Source organism: Bos indicus x Bos taurus, chromosome 15 (assembly GCF_003369695.1).
Source record: "Bos indicus x Bos taurus breed Angus x Brahman F1 hybrid chromosome 15, Bos_hybrid_MaternalHap_v2.0, whole genome shotgun sequence".
Taxonomy (NCBI): domain Eukaryota; kingdom Metazoa; phylum Chordata; class Mammalia; order Artiodactyla; family Bovidae; genus Bos; species Bos indicus x Bos taurus.
In genome coordinates this window covers 11,150,279-11,159,951 of record NC_040090.1, presented here as the reverse complement: position 1 = coordinate 11,159,951, position 9,673 = coordinate 11,150,279, and positions in this window count along the sequence as shown.

Here is a 9,673-nt window from a genome sequence, read left to right as displayed (position 1 = left end):
TTGGCCTACTTCAACATTGTGAGCTGTGTTTTCCTTTAGGTATATTACTCATCTCAAATTTTTGTATATGGTGTGAGAAAAGAATTTGTTTTGTTTTTCTATACGGCTATCCAGTGGTTTTAGCCAGTGTGTTGAAAATATTTTACTTTCTCCATTGAATTATCTTTCTGCTTTTGTAAAACTTATATTTACTTTTGATTAGGGTCCTACAGTCACAGCTTCCTTCCAGAAGAGAGGTAGTTGAGAGTTTCTGTGTTCCTCACCTGCAAGAACAAGCAAGCTGCTGCTGCTGCTGCTAAGTCACTTCAGTCGTGTCTGACTCTTCATGACCCCATGGACTGCAGCCCACCAGGCTCTCCCGTCCCTGGGATTCTCCAGGCAAGAATACTGGAGTAGGTTGCCATTTCCTTCTCCAAAGCATGAAAGTGAAAGTGAAAGTGAAGTCGCTCAGTCGTGTCTGACTCTTCGCGACCCCATGGACTGCAGCCCACCAGGCTCCTCTATCCAAGGGATTTTCCAGGCAAGAGTACTGGAGTGGGGTGCCATCGCCTTCTCCAGAACAAGCAAGAGTAGTGCCCAAATCACCTTGAAATAGCACCCCTTTCCTGAGGAGTTCCCTGCTGGTAAGCCCAATGATCATTAAGCACATCTAAGAAAGGAAGCACTTCGGAGAAGAACATAGATGACATACTCCAGAAATCTAAATCTCTGCTCATGCCTCAGATCCACTTTGTTGCTTCCAGGGGTAAAGCAGAGGGAACTGATAACTGAGTGTTTAGGTTTTGCCAGATACTTTAGAAAGCACTTTATAAACATTGTCTCAATGGATGTTCTTTTTGATACCAGGAAATATTTATTTGAATTCTATTACGTAGATAAGAAAACTTAGACTTTGCCACAGTTCCTTGGCCAGTTGGTGGTAATAGCAGGATTTGAACTCCTACTTCCTAAACTTGAATTTCCTAAATACAACACAGTTCTTTCTTGTATCTCATATGACCATTTCACAGAAGATATCTGAAGAACATCCCATTAGGAGCCAAGGAAACAGATGAAGAATATTTTCAGTTATTCTTGACCTATCAGATCACTGACTCTCTTTCAATCTCCTTAAGTTGTGACAGTTTTCTTCTCTCATTCTAAAATGACCATCTCAGTCTTGGTCCTTGAACTAAATTTCAAATAACATAATACCCCGAAAGTCATTGTGTTGTCAGAATCCCAGGAATAAGTGTTGGTAAACTCAATAACAAGAGAAAATATATGTTTCATATATTTCCAGTGGAATTTTTAAAATAAACATATTTACCCTAAAGCAAATTTATTGGATGACAACCTACAAATTTACTTATAATTGCTTCCTTCCCATTCATGTGCACATACACTTTTGAAACTAATAATTATAGGATTCCTTTGACAGCACTTTACTTTCCCATGCAGTAAATAATCATTGTCAGCCGTAAATAATAATAAAAAGACAAGTTTTCCATTGTAAAATAAAGTTAAGGTGGTTTGTTCTAATGTAAAAGAAAGAAGAAAGGCAGATACTTGTCCTAACAATCACAGGAGCTTGGAGTGCTCAAGTTCTCGTCTGTTAGTTTGACAGTATCATTCATCATTCCTTCCTGTGGTCATGTATGGATGTGAGAGTGGGACTGTGAAGAAGACTGAGTTCTCATCTGTTAGTTTGACAGTATCATTCATCATTCCTTCCTGTGGTCATGTATGGATGTGAGAGTGGGACTGTGAAGAAGACTGAGCACCAAAGAATTGATGCTTTTGAACTGTGGTGTTGGAGAAGACTCTTGAGAGTCCCTTGGACTGCAAGGAGATCCAACCAGTCCATTCTGAAGGAGATCAGTCCTGGGATTTCTTTGGAAGGAATGATACTAAAGCTGAAACTCCAGTACTTTGGCCACCTCATGCAAAGAGTTGACGCATTGGAAAAGACTCTGATGCTGGGAGGGATTGGGGGCAGGAGGAGAAGGGGACGACAGAGGATGAGATGGCTGGATGGCATCATTGACTCGATGGCCGTGAGTCTCAGTGAACTCCGGGAGTTGGTGATGGATAGGGAGGCCTGGCGTGCTGCGATTCATGGGGTCGCAGAGTCGGACACGACTGAACGACTGATCTGATCTGATCTGATACCTTTCTTGCTACATTTTAGAACAAGAATTTTATTTGGACAGTATCGTATGCTGCCAGATATTTATTGATTAAAATACATTTGTGTTTTCAAGAAGACTGAAAGCACACAGCAATAAAAGCTCAGTTCAGTTCAGTCTCTCAGCTGTGTCCGACTCTTTACTCAAACTCATGTCCGTTGCATCGGTGATGCCATCCAGCCATCTCATCCTCTTCTCCCGCCTTCAATCTTTCCCAGCATCAGGGTCTTTTCCATTGAGTCAGATCTTCACATCAGATGGTCAAAGTATTGGAGCCCCCCAAAATAAAGTCTGCCACTGTTTCCACTGTTTCTCCATCTATTTGCCACATGGGCTCCAAAATCACTACAGATGGTGACTGCAGCCACGAAATTAAAAGACGCTTGCTCCTTGAAAGAGAAGGTATGACCAACCTAGACAGCATATTAAAAAGCAGAGACATTACTTTGTCAACAAACGTCCATCTAGTCAAAGCTATGGTTTTTCCAGTAGTCATGTATGGATGTGAGAGTTGGACTAGAAAGAAAGCTGAGTGCCGAAGAATTGATGCTTTTGAATTGTGGTATTGGATAAGACTCTTGAGATCCCCTTGGACTGCAAGGAGATACAACCAGTTCATCCTAAAGGAAATAAGTCCTGAATATTCATTGAAAGGACTGATGCCGAAGCTGAAACGCCAATACTTTGACTACCTGATGTGAAGAGCTGACTCGTTGGAAAAGACCCTGATGCTGGGAAAGACTGAAGGCGGGAGGAGAAGGGGATGACAGAGGCATCACCGACTCAATGGACATGGGTTTGAGTAAACTCCGCAAGTTGGCAATGGACAGGGAGGCCTGGAGTGCTGCAGTCCATGAGGTCACAAAGAGTAGGACACGACTGAGAGACTGAACTGAATTGAACTGATGGGACTAGATGCCATGATCTTAGTTTTCTGAATGTTGAGTTTTAACCCAACTTTTTCACTCTCTTTCACTTTCATCAAGAGGCTTTTTAGTTCCTCTTCACTTTCTGCCATAAGGGTGGTGTCATCTGCATATCTGAAGTGATTGATATTTCTCCCCGCAATCTTGATTCCAGCTTGTGCTTCCTCCAGCCCAGCGTTTCTCATGATGTACTCTACATAGAAGTTAAATAAACAGGGTGACAATATACAGCCTTGATGTACTCCTTTTCCTATTTGGAACCAGTCTGTTGTTCCATATCCAGTTCTAACTGTTGCTTCTTGACCTGGATACAGATTTCTCAAGAGGCAGGTCAGGTGGTCTGGTATTCTCATCTCTTTCAGAATTTTCCAGAGTTTGTTGTGGTCCACACAGTCAAAAGTTTTGGCATAGTCAATAAAGCAGAAATAGATGTTTTTCTGGAACTCTCTTGCTTTTTCCATGATCCAGCAGATGTTGGCAATTTGATCTCTGGTTCTTCTGTCTTTTCTAAAACCAGCTTGAACATCTGGACGTTCACAGTACACGTACTGTTGAAGCCTGGCTTGGAGAATTTTGAGCATTACTTTACTAGCATGTGAGATGAGTGCAATTGTGTGGTAGTTTGAGCATTCTTTGGCATTGCCTTTCTTTGGGATTGGAATGAAAGCTGACCTTTTCCAGTCCCGTGGCCACTGCTGAGTTGTCCAAATTTGCTGGCATATTGAGTGCAGCACTTTCACAGCATCATCTTTCAGGATTTGAAAGAGCTCGACTGGAATTCCATCACCTCCACTAGCTTTGTTCATAGTGATGCTTCCTAAGGCCCACTTGACTTCACATTCCAGGATGTCTGGCTCTAGGCTGATGATCACACCATCATGATTATCTTGGTCATGAAGATCTTTTTTGTACAGTTCTTCTGTGTATTCTTGCCATCTCTTCTTAATATCTTCTGCTTCTGTTAGGTCCATACCATTTCTGTTCTTTATTGTGCCCATCTTTGCATGAAATGTTCCTTTGGTATCTCTAATTTTCTTGAAGAGATCTCTAGACTTTCCAATTCTATTGTTTTACTCTATTTCTTTGCATTTATTACTAGTATACTTATAAAATTATACTTCTTTTATCATAATCTGAAGGACAAGGTGCAGGGACCATGTAATAATTTTAACCTGCCCACCAGTTCTTTTGAGTTTCTAGCACCCTCCAGCTCTGGAAGTGAAAACAAAACCAATCCCTTAAATCATAGTTGTTAGTTGAGATTTGGTTACTACCTTCCCCCTCATGATATTGGCTGGTACTATGAATAAAACAAGCACTCTCCTATTAAAATGACAGCATTGCAAAACATAAGCCTGGTGCTGCCATGAGCTTTCTTTGCTACCTTGAGACAAAATCTTACCAAAGTTTCAAACCAATGAAGGAAAAAAACAGAGCTGAGAAACTGAGAGTAAGAATGAATGAATGCTGATACAATTTGAACTTTGAATTCATCCATATCTAAGTCAGATTTGATTGCCAGCAACTAAACTATCACTGACCAATCCAAGGTGAGTCCATGGGAAAAAACGCCACGCATGTTGCCAACATGGACTGATGCACAAGCCTCAGAAATTTCAAGCAAAGTGGGCAGGTGAGTAAGCTCAAAGGGCCAAAAAAAGGAACCTTGATTCTCAAAGCAGGTTCTGACCAGCAAGATATTTTCTATTATGAACTCATCAGGGTTGGACCTAACACCAAGGGCAGACAGAACAGAATAGAACAGAACTGGTTGGTAGGAGGCATCAGCAGAAGAGAGACAGGTACATTCTGAAACACATCAGTCCCACTTACTTGGCACAAAATCACATACCTACTGATGACATTGTTTATTTCATATCTTGTGTTGTTACATAGCTTTTCATGTGAACTTGCCCCGAATCTCCCACTACATTATAAGCTTCTAAAAAAAGTACTAACTATGCATGGTATTCTTTTAACATTACTAACAGTGCCAGGTATAGGACTATAGATGTAGCATATTATTAACAAATATTTAATGAATAAATAGAGGAATGAAAAATCAAATTAAAGAACAAATACCATCTAATTAGTATTTAAGATCATTGTATAAATAACATTTTGTCAATTCCCACTTATCACATTTCTTCTTGATTCTATTTATACCTTCCTTGTCCTTATTTAAAATAATTCTCTAATACTTTTAAGTCTACAAAGTGATATCTCTGTATGAAGTTTATTTTTTGTTTGCATCTGTTCAAAACTCAAGTAACATTCTCCAACTCCCTTCTCTTGAATCCCATTTTTATCTTTTAAGAGTCAAATGATTTTTCTTATACCAGTAACATTTTATTTGTAGGATATATGTCCATGGCTTTTCAAAACAAGACAACCAGTCTGTCTAGAGATAATTCAGAAGGCAAAATTCTTGCCCCATTCTAATCCACATGCCATACTCATTGCCAAGAGAAAATTAGTACTACATCCCCCAAAGTGAAACATGCATAGGATTGGTGTTATAATGCTGACTTCTTAGCCGTATCCCAGACCTACATCATGGAGTCAGATCTCTGGCAATGTCAGAAATTCTTTTTCTCCTTTTTTCCCAATTATCCCCAGGTGAATTTTGTGCTCATTTAAAATGGGGATTGCTGTGAATTTCTTTGACTTGAGGGACAGGGGGAAGAAAGGCATCACCCTAATTTCAAAGGACTCACTATGGTAGCAGATATAAAGTTAATTTTTAATAAGCACCTGCTGCTTATCCTAAAAGAGGCAAGTTCTTAAACAAGAAAGATTATTTGGGGCATTACAAAGAAACATTCTACACAGAGATAAGGTTGGAAGCCATTTAATGTTCCAACATCAGACCTGGGAATCCCTTCCAAAAATATTTTCAGGACAATCAAAGAATCTCAGTTTAAATGAGAGATTCAGGACACAGGGGTTACCTTTGGACATCTGTGCCCCCCTCTCTTCGTGTATGACAAAGCCACCAGCATATAGGTTTATACTTAATGACTCACTTAGATGTTGCTGAGACTATCCCAACTGAAGCCCTCAAAGTCTATGTGGATGGAAACTTGGGAAATTTCCTTTATGAGATCCCTGGAATTCCCAGATAATTATTTTTCCTCCTCCAGAGAATAGTTGTATTGAATGACTGTAGTTATTTTTTCTAGATAACATATACTATATTCTCTGAGCTCCTTCTAAAATATAAGCTGCATATCAACAATACTTAGAAAAAGACATGTGATCTAAAACTTCTCCCTTAGAGTTTTCCTTTGCTAAGAAGCCATGTATGCCTGACTTACATGTTTCTATAAAAGACTGGGTAAATTTTTGCCTCATGATATTTATTGTAAGTAAGGTAGAGAATGTTGTGATTAGAACACATTTTGACCCAAAGTTTCTCTTCTGGGAGAGAAAATTAAAAGGCCTTAGAAGACCTCTTGATTCCATAACAGTCCCTCAGTGTAGCCCACAGAGGATGATACAAAGAGCAGATGACTGTATTATCACCAGGAAGCCAAAGGAGTTCTGGGGCCCAGTCTCCACACAAGGCTTCCCTGGTGGCTCAGATGGTAAAGAATCTGTCCACAATGAGGGAGACTGGGGTTCCATCCCTAGGTCAGGAAGATCCCCTGGAGAAGGGACCGGCAACCCACTCCAGCACTCTCACCTGAAGAAACTCATGGACAGAGGAGCCTGGTGGGCTACAGCATGCGGGATTGTAAAGAGTTGGACATGACAGAGCGACTAACACTTTCACTTTCCTCTCCAGAAAAAGGTAGGCACATAGGAGGTAATACTCAGACATCTTCTTGGTTTTATAATAGTTTGATTCTATAGTCACTAAAGCGGGGTGGGGGAGAAGCATATCCCTGGCTAATATCTACCTCACTGCAATTTTAAGAAACAAATAAACAAAATTTGGTCCAGAAAGAGAGCCAGTTCCTCAACATCCTCCCTGGAGAAGATATGGATAATATGGGGCATAACATATTTTTAATAACTTTGGATAATGTAGACCCATGAAATTTTGATGATAGAAAATCCTTGGAGATAATTTAGTTCACTGGTTCCCAAATCTGGCTGACCATACAAATTACCCTAGACTTAAAAATCTGAATCACCAGGGGTAGAAGCCAGAAATACATATTAATTTTTCAGTCCTCAAACGCACCTGAACAGATAAGGGAATTGAAGAATTAAATGATTTGTTGAAAGATGCATATCTTGGCAACAGCAAAAGCAGTCCAGAACCTAAGCCACACATTCCCAGAATTTAAAAGTATCTCTGAATGTCATCTTAGCATAACTGTCTAAGAGTGGTCCTTAAGCTATGAAAGACTTTCTGAGGGAACTCAGATTCCAACCCCCAAGGACATTTTCAAACGCTGAGTCTGAGGTGAAGCCTAGAAACTGACATTTGTAATAGGCCCTTTAGTGGATTCTGAAGGACGGTAACCACTACAGGGAGCAATTAAGGACATTTTGTCTACCAGATGTCTGAGTTCCTTGCATCATGTCCCCTCACTTTGTTTAAACTCACTGTATCTATATGAAGAGTAATACCATTGTAGTAACTTTCCTTTATTACAAGTCTGTTAGAAATAGTTTTTTACATTTTTTTCCCCAGAAACTTAGTCCTGTAATTCTGCCTCACAGAAGTTATTCCTGCCTCTCTGGGCCATACAAAACGTTTTTTCCCAACGCTGTATGTTAGTTTTTGGAGAATTCAAAGTCAGTCTAAGACTCCTCTTTCCAGGGGAGAATGGAGATGAAAAATTCCTCTAGTTCATCTCTCTCCTCTCCCTCCTCTCCCTTTGTGGCTTGTTTCACTTATGGCCAAAACCCTTCTCCCACCAAAACACAAATAAATACATAAAAATAAATCGCTGAAGCAGCTTCTTGCTGTCTTATGGCTCTGAGCCCTAAGCCTTAGGCAAAGCAGCTGGGTCTGATGCTGAAACCAGAAGGGCCTAACTACGTGGGAACAGAGCCAAGGCTGTTTTCCAACAATTAACTTTTCTCAACCACAGCCATGCTCTGAGGAGAAATCAAAGGCAGAACAGTTTCCTTCCACCCATACCTTCCCCACCCTAAAGGGTGAAGATGCAGCTTCAGTGGGCACCCCTGCAAAAGCAAGTCTGAAATGATCCCATCACCTGGTACATACTGTTCCCGCCTCTCTGCTCCACTCCAGCTTAACTGACAGGTCGACCCTGTCTCAGCCAGGCAGCTGCCTCTTTCCAATACTGGCTCACTCTTCTCTCTGTTGTTTGTTTAGAACAAAGTGGTTTCTTCCATGAAAGGGATGGAAGCAGGCATATTTCTCAGGAACCACAGAGAGGGAGAGTGAAGGAGGATTTTATTTGAAGTTGAAAATCAGGGACTTCCCTGGTGCCTCAGTGCTAAAGGATCCATCTGCCAATGCAGGAGACACAGGTTTGATCCCTGGTCCAGGAGGATCCCACATGCTGGGAGGCAGCCACTCCCATGCACCACAACTGTTGAGCCTGTGCTCTGGGGCCCAGGAGCTGGAACTACTGAAGCCCAGGCACCTAGAGCCAGTGCTCTGCAACAAGAGAAGCCCCCACGATGAGAAGCCTGCAGGCCACAGCTAGAGAAAAGCCTGCACAGCAACGAAGACCCAGCAGAGCCAAAATAATAATAATTAATAATTTAAATTAAATTTAAAAATATAAAATTGAAACTCATTCAAAGGCACTCACAAAAATGCCTTGAAGTATGGAGGGAAAACTAGAACTATGCCTAATTTTTTTAAAAAAGAATTTGATGTTATTTGAGGGCACAGGCTCAAAATAAAGAAGGAAACAAGGAGGTAAACAGGAAGTTGTGAAGACTCAGAGTGAAAAAGACCCCAAAGACACCAAACTTTGCTGTACAAATGTCCAGATCCTTCCTCAAAATCACCTTACCCTTCAGGCTGCCAGCCTGTGCCTGTCTTCTGCTTCGGAAGACAGTAAGCTTGGGAGGTGGATCCACGGGAGGGGCTCTGATGACACATGGGCAGGGATTTGTTTCATCCCTGCTCTGTCAGTGACTAGAAGCTACTTAACTAGCCTGCCTCTCAGTTTCGTCAGCTAAAATTGGAGATAATAATGCCCTGATTACAGCAGCACGGGCTAGGTTCAGCCAGCAACCCCACCCCCCACTGGATCAGGGGCTACACCCACCCATAGTTTTTTTGCCACTGAAACTGCATGTCTAGTATCAGTCAACAGGGGGCTCCACCACCCACAACCACTCCCTATATGAGCAGCCAGGAAGACTCGGGTCTCTGTCCTTGTCGAAGGGAAAACGAGGAGAAACAGCCTGAAGAACTGCTTAGGGCTTCACCCAGCTTCAGCTTGGAACTGAAGTGTGTCCGTTCTACTCATGTGTCAGACTTGTGAACTGGCTTCTAGCCCCTTCCCAACATGGGACTGAAAAGTACAGTTCTCTTTATGCCTGCAAAAAAAATAAATAATAATACGGTATTGACAAACGTCGGTAGCAGGGAACCATAGGGCTGTTGTGCCGAATAAGAGGCAAAATGCTGATAACATG